Source organism: Tenrec ecaudatus, chromosome 1 (assembly GCF_050624435.1).
Source record: "Tenrec ecaudatus isolate mTenEca1 chromosome 1, mTenEca1.hap1, whole genome shotgun sequence".
Taxonomy (NCBI): Eukaryota; Metazoa; Chordata; class Mammalia; order Afrosoricida; family Tenrecidae; genus Tenrec; species Tenrec ecaudatus.
Window position 1 is genome coordinate 133,449,233 of NC_134530.1, and position 13,168 is coordinate 133,462,400.

The 13,168-nt window shown below is 41.9% G+C and overlaps 2 non-coding genes and 1 pseudogene across 2 annotated transcripts; 2 read left to right on the plus strand and 1 right to left on the minus strand.

The window, feature by feature from the left end:
* The first annotated feature begins 3,301 nt into the window (after positions 1 to 3,301).
* On the plus strand, positions 3,302 to 3,433 carry LOC142438378 (small nucleolar RNA SNORA66). Its single transcript, XR_012782759.1, has one exon. It is a non-coding gene; the product is annotated as a small nucleolar RNA SNORA66 (small nucleolar RNA).
* A 318-nt stretch (positions 3,434 to 3,751) lies between these two features.
* LOC142438289 (small nucleolar RNA SNORA73 family) lies at positions 3,752 to 3,957 on the minus strand. Its single transcript, XR_012782692.1, has one exon. It is a non-coding gene; the product is annotated as a small nucleolar RNA SNORA73 family (small nucleolar RNA).
* A 2,351-nt stretch (positions 3,958 to 6,308) lies between these two features.
* LOC142436944 (actin-related protein 2/3 complex subunit 4 pseudogene) lies at positions 6,309 to 7,158 on the plus strand (annotated as a pseudogene).
* Positions 7,159 to 13,168: the final 6,010 nt, after the last annotated feature.

The following is a 13,168-nucleotide window of genomic DNA, read 5'->3' on the forward strand; positions in this document are numbered from 1 at the left end:
TTATTGCAAAATTAGGTGGTCATTTCAGGTCATCTTTTTAATTAAACAACTTATAAAACTTCCCAAGAGCTTGCCATCTCCCCCACCCACCCAGTCTCCCCCTTCTTTTTGGATACAATCTTCCCTTTCAGACGAGTAAATACCTGTCTTCCTTCTAGCCCATTGCTTCCCCATCCTTCCCTTTGCCTCTCATTTTGGTAACTGTGGTAGTTACATAATCTGTTGTCCTTTTGAGATTTAACAGTGAAGGGGTGGAGTTTAGCCTATCAGTCAGGTCACAGCTTGATGACATCATCTGGAGGCGCTAAGGAGAAAAATAGCTCGCTGGAGCAGGGACACACACTCACTCCCTAATAGACCTCATTGCTGACAAGACACATGGAGCTATGCCAGAGCCCTAGAGCTGAAGGAGCCACGTGGAGATGCCAGTGCTGAGATGCCTCTACCTCCACTGGATCCACAAGACTTTCCACCCACTAGCCACCCACTGCATTAAGCGTCATTGCATATGTTTTGTGAGTTTGAAGAGGAATTTATACATTGGTATAGGACATATGAGCTGATATTGGACTTATTAACTTGATCTGGACTGAGCTGGGATGTTTTCTCAATATTCAATTGCTCTTGTATATAAAGCTCGTTCTTATACATATAAGTGTCTATGAATTCATTTCTCTAGTTTACGCGCAATAACACAGTAACCATCAAAGTCTGTTCCCTTTGGTATGTAAGTCTCTGTCTTGGTTTTTCTCCTTACAGAGGTAGTCTCTTATAATATTTGCCCTTTGGGGATTGACTAACTTCACTCAGCATAATATCCTGCAAATCCATCCATGTCATGAGGTATTTCACTGTGTCACCATTATTCTTTGTCAATGTGTCTATTATGTGTATGTGCCAAAGTTTATCCATTCTTCAATGCACGGGAAATTAGGTTGTTCCCGTCTCCTTGCTTTCGTGACTAGTGCTGTGATGAATATGAATGTGCATATATCTGCGCATGCTTTGTGCTTTCTCTCTTTGGAGCATCCACCACTTAGATGGATGGCTGCGCCATGCAGTGTTTCTAGTCCCAGTTTGAGGAAGTGCCACATCGCTCTCCACAGTGCAGCATGTAGGGATTCCAATCTCTCCTAACCCTCTCCAGCTTTTGGTTTTTCTATTTTACTTTGTTTGTGGTTACCAATGGCAGTGTGAAGCAGTACGTCATCCTTGTTTTGCTTTGCATCTCTCAAATGGCTAGTGATCAAAGGCATTTCTTCGTGGTTACTAGCTGCCTGGATGTCTGCTTTGGTGGGGTGTGTCTCTTCATGTCCTCTGCCCATTTCAAAAATGGGATTATTCCTCTTTTTCTTGTTAAGGTGGTGTAGTTTTCTACATTTTAGAGATTAGTACTTTGTTCCATACATCACTGCCATTTTTTTTTCTACATGTGGGTTCTGTTTGGGAAAATAGATCTATATGCCTATATTTATAGGTTTAGTATTAAGGTGACAGAACGACATTGGGCCTCCACTCAAGCACTCCCTCAATGTAAGAATACTTTCTTCTATTAAATTGGCATTCTATGATGCTCACCCTCCCGACACAACCACTGAAGACTCAGCAGGTGAATAAGCAAATGTGGTGAAGAAAGCTGATGGTGCTCGGCTATCAAAAGATGTAGCATCTGGGGTCTTAAAGGCTTGAAGATTAACAAGTGGCCATCTATCTCAGAAGCAACAAAGCCCACATGGAAGAACACACCAGCCTGTGTGATAACAAGGTTCCGAAGGGATCAGTTATCAGGCATCAAAGAACATAAAATCAAATCATTGGGTGCACACCTCCATGATAGGATCGCTGAGGACAAACAGGTGCATAAGCAAATGTGGCGAAGAAAGCTGATGGTGCTTGGCTATCAAAAGGTATAGCATCTGGGGTCTTAAAGGCTTGCAGGTAAACAAGCAGCCATCTAGCTCAGAAACAACACAGCCCACATGGAAGAAGCACACCAGCCTGTGCAATCATGAGGTGTCGAAGGGATTAGGTATAAGGCATCAGAACAAAAATATCTTACCATAGTGAATGAAGGGGGAAGTGCAGAGTGGAGACCCAAAACCCATTTGTCGGCCACTGGAGATCCCTTTGCAGAGGGGTCTAGGGAAGGAGATGAGTCAGTCAGGGTGCAATGTAGCACCAATGAAGAATACAGCTTTCCTCTAGTTCCTAAATGCTTTCTCCCCTACCCCACCCCACCCCCGCTCTGTCACTATCATGATCCGAATCCTACCTTGCAAGTCTGGCTAGACCAGAGGATGTACACTGGTGCAGATAGAAGCTGGAGGCACAGGGAATCCAGGGCAGATGATACTTTCAGGACCAGGAGTATGAGTGGTGATAATGGGAGGGTAGAGGGAGAGTGGGTTGGAAAGAGGGAATTGATTACAAGGATCTACATGTGACTTCCTCCCTGGGGGACAAACAACAAAAAGGGGGTGAAGGGAGACGTCGGACAGGGCAAGATATGACAAAATAATAATTTATAAATTATCAAGGGCTCATGAGTGAGAGGGGAGCGGGGAGGGAGGAGTAAAAAAAAGAGGACCTGATGCAAAGGGCTTAAGTGGAGAGCAGATATTTTGAGAATGATGAGGGCAATGAATATACAGATGTGCTTTACACAATTGATGTATGTAGGGATTGTGATGAGAGTTGTATGAGCCCCTAGTAAAATGTTAAAAAAAAAACAAAACTACAATTGTGAGGGGTGGGGGATGAGGAGCTGATACCAAGGGCTCAGGTAGAAAGCAAATGTTTTGAGAATGATGATCGCAACAAATGTACAAATCTGCTTGACACAACGAATGGATGTATGGATTGTGATAAGAGTTCTATGAGCCCCAAATAAAATGATTTTTTAAAAAAGAAATGAAGTCTTTTGATGGACACAATTTTTTCCCATTGATATTCTTTATAGTTATAGGATTTACACTTAGGTCTTTAGTCCAGCTTGAATTTGGTTTTGCACATGAATAAAGTATGAGTCCTATTTAATTCTTCTGCAAGTGGAAATCCAATTTTGCCAGCACCATTTGTTGAAGAGACAATCTCTTCCCCATTTAATGTATTTTGGGCCTTTGTAAAAAAAAAAAAATCAATTGCCTGCATGGTTTTATTTCTGGGTTCTCTAGTCTGTGCCATTTTTCTATCATTGTACCCAGTCCAAGTTGTTTTGACTATTATGATTTTGTAGTTTGTTTTGAGGTTAGGAAGTGAAAAGACTCCTGCATAATAAACTACTTTAAAAAATTACTTCTCTTTGCAAACTCGATCACTAGTTCTGCATGGTGTTGCAGACGCAAGGGGAACCAGGTTTGCTAAAGTAATTGTGGGGACAGTAATGTTTAGCCTCAGTGACTACTGAGGTGGCCCATTCTTTCCTACTACAGTAAAAAAAATATAATTACTTCTCCAAGCCTGGAGTAATAAGGTGGCAGTTAACATCCCTTTGACCGCTTGTACTCCAAGACTTTTTTTTTTTAGAGGAAATTTAAATTTTATTGTATTAAGTATCCAACTCACCAGATTAAAAAAATGGATTAAAAAACAAAGGCCCAACTGAGGCCCTTTCTTCTCCTCCTTGTGAGTGTAGACGGAGATTTGAGATTGCCCTCAATAGTCTTTGAAGTTTCGAGCATTGTGCAAAAAAAGTAGAGAACAAGTCTAACTAACTCATCATGGAGAACCTAGACTCAGGGGTGTAGCTGAGGGCTGTTTCCTGCATGGTTTGTCTCCTCAGTCATTGTCCTCAGGACTCTGAGAAGCTGTAGGAATATGCAGGTGCAGGCGCCAGGCCCGGCTTGATCTCCGACGTTGTGGAAAAGGACTGTACATCACCGGGCACTGAGCCCTGTGCTCCTCCATGCCACCTGGACCGAGCCGGGAAGAGTGACCTCCCAGGAGTATCCACGTCGGGGTGTACTCTAAGACTTAAGGAGACAACTTTATCTGTAGTTATGCCCCCCCCCAAAAATGCAATTACTTTGTATAAATTTAAGCATTCTTGTGGGTACTGAATAGGAAAATGTATTGACATTGTAGATACCAAAACATCCTGTGACTCATTTATTCTTTGTAGAAAAATTAATTCTGTATTTCCATAACTTATTTTCCCCATTTTTATATTAAAAGCCAGTTATATTATTATAAGATGTTGTAGGACAATTAGAGTAATTTTCACTAAGTAGGAACCCTGGTGGTTTTGTGAGTTACATGTTGAGCTGCTAAACAGGAGGTTAGCTGTTTGAAACCACCAGCCCCTCTGAAGCTTTCTACTCCCATAAAGAATTGCAGTCTCAAAACCCACAGGGCCAGTTGCCCTATCCCCTAGGGCCACAATAAGTCAGAGTTGACTTAATGGCAGTGAGTTTAAATAGCTGATCAGCAAATATTCTTCCTTTTTGGCCTTTTTCCATTCATATTATTATTATTTTAATCATTTTATTGGGGGCTCTTACTGCACTTACCGCAATCCATCCATCCATCCATCGTGTCAATCACATTTGTACATATGTTGCCATCATCATTTTCAAAACATTTTCTTTCTACTTGAGCCCTTGGTATCAGCTCATTTCCCCTCTCCCCTACCTCCCTCTCTCATGAACCCTTGATAATTTTATTTTCCATGCCTTAAACCGGCAACAGTCTCCCTTCACCCACTTTTTGGTTGTATGTAGATCATTGTGATCAGTTCTTTCTCCCCCCACTTTCTACTTTGCCTCCTGGGGTCACTACTCTCATTATTGGTCCTGAGAAGTTTATCTATCCTGGATTCCCTGTGTTTTGAGCTCTTATCTGTACCAGTGTGCATGCTCTGGCCTAGCCGGATTTATAGGGTAGAATTGGGATCATGATAGTGGAGGGGGCGGAGAGGAAGCATTAAATAACTAGAAGAAAGTTGTATGTTTTATCACTGCTACACTGCACCCTGACTGGCTTGTCTCCTCCCCGTGACCCTTCTATAAGGGGATGTCCAGTTACCTACAGATGGGCTTTGGGTCTCCACTCTGCACTCCCCCTCCTTCACAATGATATGATTTTTGTTCTTTGATACCCTATACCTAACTGATCCCTTTGACAACTCGTGATCACAGAGGCTTGGGTGCTTCTTCCATGTGGGTTTTGTTGCTTCTCAGCTAGATGGCTGCTTGTTTACTTTCAAGCCTTTAAGATCCCAGACACTATATCTTTTGATAGTTGGGCACCATCAGCTTTCTTCACCACATTTGCTCATGCACCCACTTTGTCTTTAGCAATCATGTTAGGAAGGTGAACATCATGGAATGCCAGTTTAATAGAACAAAGTATTCTTGCATTGAGGGAGTACTAGAGTGGAGGTTCAATGTCCATCTGCTACCTCAATACTAAACCTATAAATATATGCACCTAGATCTATTTCCTCATCATCACATATAACTACATTTACATATGTACATGCCTGTATTTAGACCTCTGTAAATTCTCTTTGCCTTCTAGTTCTTTCATCTGTTTCCTGTTACTTTCCTCTTGTCCCACTATCATGCTCAGCCTTCATTTGGGTTTCAGTAATTCCTCTGTTACATTGCCCTTGATCAAACCCTACCAGGCCTCCTATACCCTCCTTGCCATTGATTTTGGATCACTTGTTATTCCCTTGTCCCTGGGTTTGTTAACACCACTACCTTTCCCCCCACCTCCTCCTCTCCCATGTCCCCCTGGAACTGTCGGTCCCGTTGTTTTCTCCTCCAGATTGTTTATCCCACCTATCTTATCTATATAGACCTGCAGAGAAAATAATATGCACAAAAAACCAAAACAAAGCAACAAAATAAAACTAAACAACAACAACAAAAACTGTGGTGAGAATTTATGTAGCAAGTAAAACATAACATTAAATTAAAAAGTACCAAATTTATCTTTGATAAACATGGTATTTTTGAAGAGCAAAAAGTGAAACAAACACTAAATTCAGAATAGATTCAATATTTAGCCTTTGAACTGATTTCACAAACATTATCATATTTATTTGATATATTTTCCTGGATTCAGGTTGAATTTTTTCTCTCCTTCTCTATATTTATTGATTCTTTTGTTTTAAAATATTATAAGGAATGAATTAGTGGAGGTATTTTCTAGTTCTTGCATGAAATATCTTAAGAGTAACATTAAAATTCACATGTCAAACAATATTCCTTTGTACATAATCCTGGACTGTTTGAGAGGCAGAGTGTCATGGAAGACCACTGGAGCATGGTGTCAAGAAATACATGTTCGACTTCCGCACTTCCGCTTTCCGGCCCAGCCAGCCTCCGCGATGACTGCCACTCTCCGCCCCTACCTGAGTGCCCTGCGAGCCACGCTGCAGGTGGCCCTCTGCCTGGAAAACTTCTCCTCCCAGGTCGTGGAGCCGCACAAGTCCGAGGTGGAAGTCAGGAGTAGCAAAGAGCTCCTGTTGCAGCCGGTAACCATCAGCAGGAATGAGAAGGAAAAGGTTCTGATCGAGGGCTCCATCAACTCTGTCCGGGTCAGCATCACAGTGAAACAGGCTGACGAGATTGAGAAGATTTGTGCCACAAGTTTATGCGCTTCATGATGATGAGAGCAGAGAATTTTTTTATCCTCCGTAGGAAGCCAGTAGAGGGGTATGACATCAGCTTCCTGATCACCAACTTCCACACCGAGCAGATGTACAAGCACAAACTGGTGGACTTTGTGATCCACTTCATGGAGGAGATCGACAAAGAGATCAGCGAGATGAAGCTGTCGGTCAACGCCCGAGCGCGCATCGTGGCTGAGGAGTTTCTCAAGAATTTTTAAACCATCTGGCTGGATCACGTGGCCTGCTCCTCTGCCTCCCCCACATCTCTGCGAAGGCGTCCTGGAGTTATTTCTTGGAGCCAAGATGGCAGCTGAAGCGGGGAACTGGGTTTGGGGTGGGCGCTAGATGAGGGAGAGGGGGTGGCGTGGCATGCTTGCTAGCTGGGCAAGAAAGCAGCCATGGACCTACCTGCCCCAAGGCCACGTGTGCCTGGTCATGCTGGCTTCTGATGTGCAGTCCCCTGGGCCGGGACAGGTTTTTTGTTTTGTTTTGTTTTGAATATCTTGAAACTTAAACTCTGTGCTTGTAGGAGACTGTAACCGTTTGTTTTGTTTTTTAAACAAACAACCTCCAGTGATTATGGAGAAAGAAAAAAAAGAAATACATGTTCTAAATTTTTTTTAATTAAAAAAAAAAGAAATACCTGTTCAGCCATTAACTCGGAGCCCTAATTTGTCAATAATTAGTAAATTTATTTATCATTATTTCAAATACCAAGAAATCAGCATTAGTACCATAAATTTAAGATGAACTACTATTCATATTTCAGAAGTCAAAAGAATTTCTGCTAGATAGGATGTTGATGATATTGTATTTCAGGAAATTTTGGAGGGTTCTTGCCGACGCAACTCATGATATAGCTACTTTCTGGGCAGTAAATCAAGAAAGCTCTGCCATGCCCTCACTGCCATGCCCTTACGCAGTGAGGCAGACGATAGAGGAGAGCCCCCAGTGAAGCTGAGATGCCCAGCAGGTTTCTCTCTTCCATCAAAGTTATAATCATCCTTGGGGCCTATGTGGGGCTCAACCAGCTAGGAGAGAGGTCTATTGTTGGCATCACACCTGCTGCTATGCGATTTCCCTTTTAGGAACTTGTCTTCCTCTGCTCCAGGTAAGTTTAAGGAGTCTCTTCACACCTGTCTTCTCTCATCACCACACTCAAAGCTGTGAAGTTTAGTATCCATACTTTCAAGCTTTTATCTGAGGCCAGTGTACTTGGACCAGAATGGAACTTCTCAGTAACCCTGAGAAATACTTAGAGATGCTTTTGTATATAACTATTATGGATTTAACTTATACTCTATCCATATATTTTCCCAAACTTTATACAATAAAATTAAGTTACCCATAGAAATTTAATATGTTAAATCATCTCTGGATGGATAAAGTTCTTTGACATTTTATTTAGAATATTTGCTGAAGTACTCCCTCAACACAAGCACACTTTGTTCTAATAATCTGGTATTCCGTGATGCTCATCTTCCCTATGTGATCACTGAAGACAAAGTGGATGCATAAGCAAATGTGGTGAAGAAATATGATGGTGCCCGGCTATCAAAAGATATAGCATCTGGAGTCTTAAAGGCTTGATGATAAACAAGCGGCCATCTAGCTGAGAAGCAACAAAGTTCACATGGAAAAAGCACACCAGCCTGTGTGATTATGAGGTGTCGATAGGATCAGGTATCGGGCATCAAAGAAAAAAGAATTGGACAGTGTAAAACATGACAAAATAATAATGATTTATAAATTATCAAGGGTTTATGAGTGACGGGGGCTGGAGAGGGGAAAAATGAGGAGCTGACATCAAGGGCTCAAGTAGAAAGCAAATGTTTTGAGAATGATGATGGCAACATATGTACAACTGTGCTTGACACAATGGATGTATGTATGTATGGATTGTGATAAGAGTTGTATGAGCCCCCAATGAAATGATTTTAAAAAGAAAAAATTACCTTTTTTTAAAAATAGACTTTAAGATGAATAAGAGGCAAATAGAAAATATGGATTCAAGAATGGATTTGGGACTCTCACTTAATCCTAGCTCTGATCTAAGAACAATTAACTCTATGACATGGCCCTACTGGATACTCACCCCCATATAGGTAACACGGAAGATACGGTGGTGAAGAAATCAGAAAGAATAGCATCTGGGGTCTTCAAGGCTTATTTTCGAACAAGCAGACATCTAAATAGACATCAACTAAGCCCACATGGAAGAAACACACCATCACTCCTGATCCAAAGATTGTAAATTATACAATCCAAATCCTAATGAAGGAACAGTATCAGAGCTTAAAATGTGAGACTCTGGTGTGCAGAAGGTTTTGGATGACAGTGGAAGGCCAAGACACATTTGCAGAATTTACACGGGGAATAACCGTCCAGTGATTTCCCTCCAACAATAACGGAAGGATGGGAATGACTCAGTGATCAGAGAGTATCGGGAGAGAAGACTACAGTAGACTAAAACGGCTAAAATCTTACTATCTGATCTCCCCTTTGATACCCCTTTCTGCTTGATTTGATTTTTAATATTTGCTGTGGGTTTTATTTCATATAGGGATTTATCTGTGTTGTATTTTATCATTGTTGATACATTTCTTTGTTAAGTATTTTTCTATGTTTTCTTTCATATGTAGGGGGAGGTCAGATGCTCACAGGCATCCTCCCTGAGGGCCAACCATTGCCAGACTGCAATAGGCCCCACTCCCTGCTGTTAAGGACAATGGATGCCTGCAGTCATCTATCTGGTTCCAGTAGGTGGGGTTTACACCATACTGATAATGGATCCTATGGAGATCTAGGGAATAGGTCAAAGTTAAGATGCCATCCTAAATCTAGGATCCGCCCATCTTGTCACATGTATATCCCCAATCCCTCCTCTTCCTATTGCGTGTATGTCCCTAGACCACCATCCCCTTCATTACTGTATTACCTATAGCACAGCCCCTTCCTGTGACTTTTGTCCTCACCTGTAATTAGGGGGCTTGCATGTCCACAGAGAATATAAAACTCTGGCCCTCCACGTGGACCACCAAGCGGGGCTGAGGTGAGCATGCTACTATGAATCGTGTCTGACTCCATTTATATCAATACTTCACTTCTACCTCTCATGCTCTCTATAACTTTACTATGATCTTTACTTATTATTGCTGTACAATTGCACCTACCGACCCGTAATGATGTGGTAGGGGCTGGCTTCCCCTGACATTCATAGATGAAACCGAGGATGGATGAATCGATAAAGTCAATAACTAGGATAAGAGTTCCTGGGGGTGGAGAGTACCGTTGTGGTGGGGGGAGGTAATGGGGAGCTGATTATCAGGGAGTACAAGAAGGAAGAAACTGAATGTGGTAGTGATTGTACCATACTGCCTGATATGATTGCACTATAGAATGGTGTGATGTCCTAAGTAAGTCCTAATAGAACTTTTGAAAGAAAATGATAATAATAATGGGTATAAGAATGAACACAATGTTCTAAAATTGAACGTGGTGATAACTGCACAACTCTTTTAAAATATTTAAACCACTGAATTGTGTAGTATATGGATTAAATGTCAAGAATATGGTTAGATAATTTTAAAAGAAAGTTAGATAATGGTTAGATAATTTTAAATGAAAATGCAGCAAAAAAATAGGCTTTATGTTTTAAGGCAGTTTTAGGTTTACAGAAAAATTATCAGCCTTTTTTTAAGATAATAAAAACACACTAGTATTTTCTGTGCAATTGAAAAGCAATGATTCTCCTTAGCAGGCCATGTAAACTTTGTTCATGGAATGCACTTTCCAGTAATGCTGATTGATTTACTCTTAATGTCTTGCTGGTTTTCCACTATGTTGTATTCATGATATACAACCCCCTTTTCACTATGTAAGCATGAAAATGATTCCCACAGTCACTGTAAATTGAGAAGAGGGCTTTTTTTAAACCTTAGGCAATTAAAATAGATTGGCCTTTTTGTCCTTATACCGTTGACCTTTCCACTGAGTTTACTTGATTGACAGTGAAATATGCCTGCCAAGTGTTCTGGTAAACTGGGTTGGTGTTGAACACTCAACTGGGAATCTATATTGTACGTACCATGCATAGATTATACTTCATCTAACTTTAATTTTACACAATATACTACGTGGATGCAAGAAAAGTCTCCTGCAGGAGTTGAAAAGGGCGGGTAGCACAGTGATTAAAGGTTTGGCTGCTAACCAAAAGGCCGGAGCTTCAAATCCACCCATTACTTCGAAGGACAAAGATGCTTCTAGAAATACCTACAACCTCAGCAAGCTCACAGGCAGTTCTACTCAGTCCTCCAGGGAGCTCAGTTCCGTAGGTCACCCGGAATCAGAACTGACTTCATGACAGTAGGTTAGAATCAAGGATTAGTCAATTCTGGCTTTCCGGTACCCTGAGACAGTCCACCAGTTGAATAATGCACGAATCGCTATAGTTTTGAAAAGGGAAAACAATCAATAATGTCATGGTAAAAAGGAATTCATTCCTTTAATGCCAAACTCTAAACCTTTCATTTCAATAATACTGAGTTGAAATGATAAATTGGCTGAACTAAAAAACTTTCATATTTTTACTTCACAATTAGTGGCCTATATGGAAATTACTAAATTTAATACAATCTTTCTTGAGAAAAGGAGAGAGCAGAAAGAATGAAAAGTACATGGTTGTTCCTTGCTTCCTTCCCAGGTTGTTTTCCTTAGGGCCGACTATGCAGACCCTGGCCACTGTTGTAGGCACTGGGGGTTCAGGGCGGGGGGTGGTGGGCTGGGGGATGGCAGGAATCTCTCCTCAAGGAGCTCACTCTCTGGTAGGGGGGCAGCCACATAACTTATTGTCAGTATAGTTCGTGCAACTACAAAGGCTTCCACTCTCAGTTTTGAGAGTTTCACGTTGTAAGAGGTTTGAACTGGGCAAAAGAACTTGCCCTCCCAAATCAGCTGTCTGATCCACTCCTACTCATAATTGAGAAACAAGCCACCTGTGACTACCATGCTCGTCATGATCTAGAGAAAATTCAGGTCTTTTCACTTTGTGCGTTTCAGGTATTAAAGAGGAAGGAGTCATCTCAAAGAGAAGGAAGTGTGGCTGACTGCCTAGTTCTGCAAGCTCTTGCTCATGATCTGTTCAACTGTTTACGCAAGAGGGCAAATAGAAGTAGAGGGGGAAACGTTTAAATCATCCAAAAAGATTTAGCCTAGGTAAATTTTCATTAAGCAAGAAACAAAGGCACAGATATCATAATACAATTCATTTGCTTATTTAATCCTTCCATTCCATTCAATAGGTGTTACTGAATGCCTGGTCATGCCAGGCATTAAGCTAGGCAATGGAGATACAGGTAAGACAGGGATGTTTTCTTTTTTTTTTTTTAAGATAGGGAACTTTTTAAAGACTTTAATGTGCTCTTCTCCTTTGCCTTTCCACCCTACAAGACTTTCTCTAGCCAGCCCAAGACAGCCATCTCCCAGCCGAGGACTTGGTTTGCTACAGAGGAATGCAAGCACAAAGGGTCCAGAATGTTTGACAGTCAGAACGGAGCTTTGCAGCAGGGTTCGAGGCACTTTTTAAAGTGTGACGCTCGCACGCTAGGGGCTAGGCCCAGTGACTAGTCCCTGAGAGGAAGGAAGAGAAGCCTGGCTTTTTGTGGGCATAGAGATTGCGAAGACGGAAGCACCTCAGGACGATCCAGGGAGTGAAAGAAACAGTTGGATGGGTCCTAATGGAAGCACGTCGGCGATGGGGAGGAGATCACTACTGTAACACCTTCATGGGGCAAGGAGTCTTCTCTGTTTATTCGCTACTATATGGCCAGTGCCTAAAACAATACGTGGCAGACAATACCCCAAATCCACACCTACGATTCCAACTTTCTAGTGCTGTAAGTCTTTATGGGAGCAGATAGTCTTAACTTTCTCCCAGAGAGCAACTGGTGCGTTTGAGCCACCCACCTTGGGGCTAGCAGTTCAATCCTTACCTGACAGCCCCAACAGCGCATAGTGTAGACATGGATTAATGTTTTAATATTGATTGAATCCATGAAGGGTGATCTCATTGTTCAGCCTCTTCACCGTGTGCAAGACCCCTTTTCTTGAAGCAAGGCTGCCTGGCATAGAACTCTTCACTCACATTTAGAACAAAACCAAAACACCCTTCATTCCAAGCACACATTTCACAGGACCCTTCAGGGCCGAGGCTCAGGCTTATGGAGTAGATGCCTTGGGTCTGCGACTAGATGGAGAATTTTTCAGTTTCTTAGAGTGGTCTCAGTGATAGTAGGAACTGAAAGAAGGACAAGGCAGGCAAAGGGTGCTTAGATCTAACCAGCTAGGAAAGAAACACAGAAGTTATCTGCTTCAGAAATCAGTAGCCCATGTCAACCAGGGTAGGACCAGACAAACACATCTCAAGTGTTGCCAACCCCTGCACAATGGCCAGCACAAGGACAGAGAGTTCAAATCCCCACAAGGCAACGTATTCATGTGAGCCCCTATTCCGTACGACAAGGAGCCCTCTTGCCACAGAGGGTTAAGCTT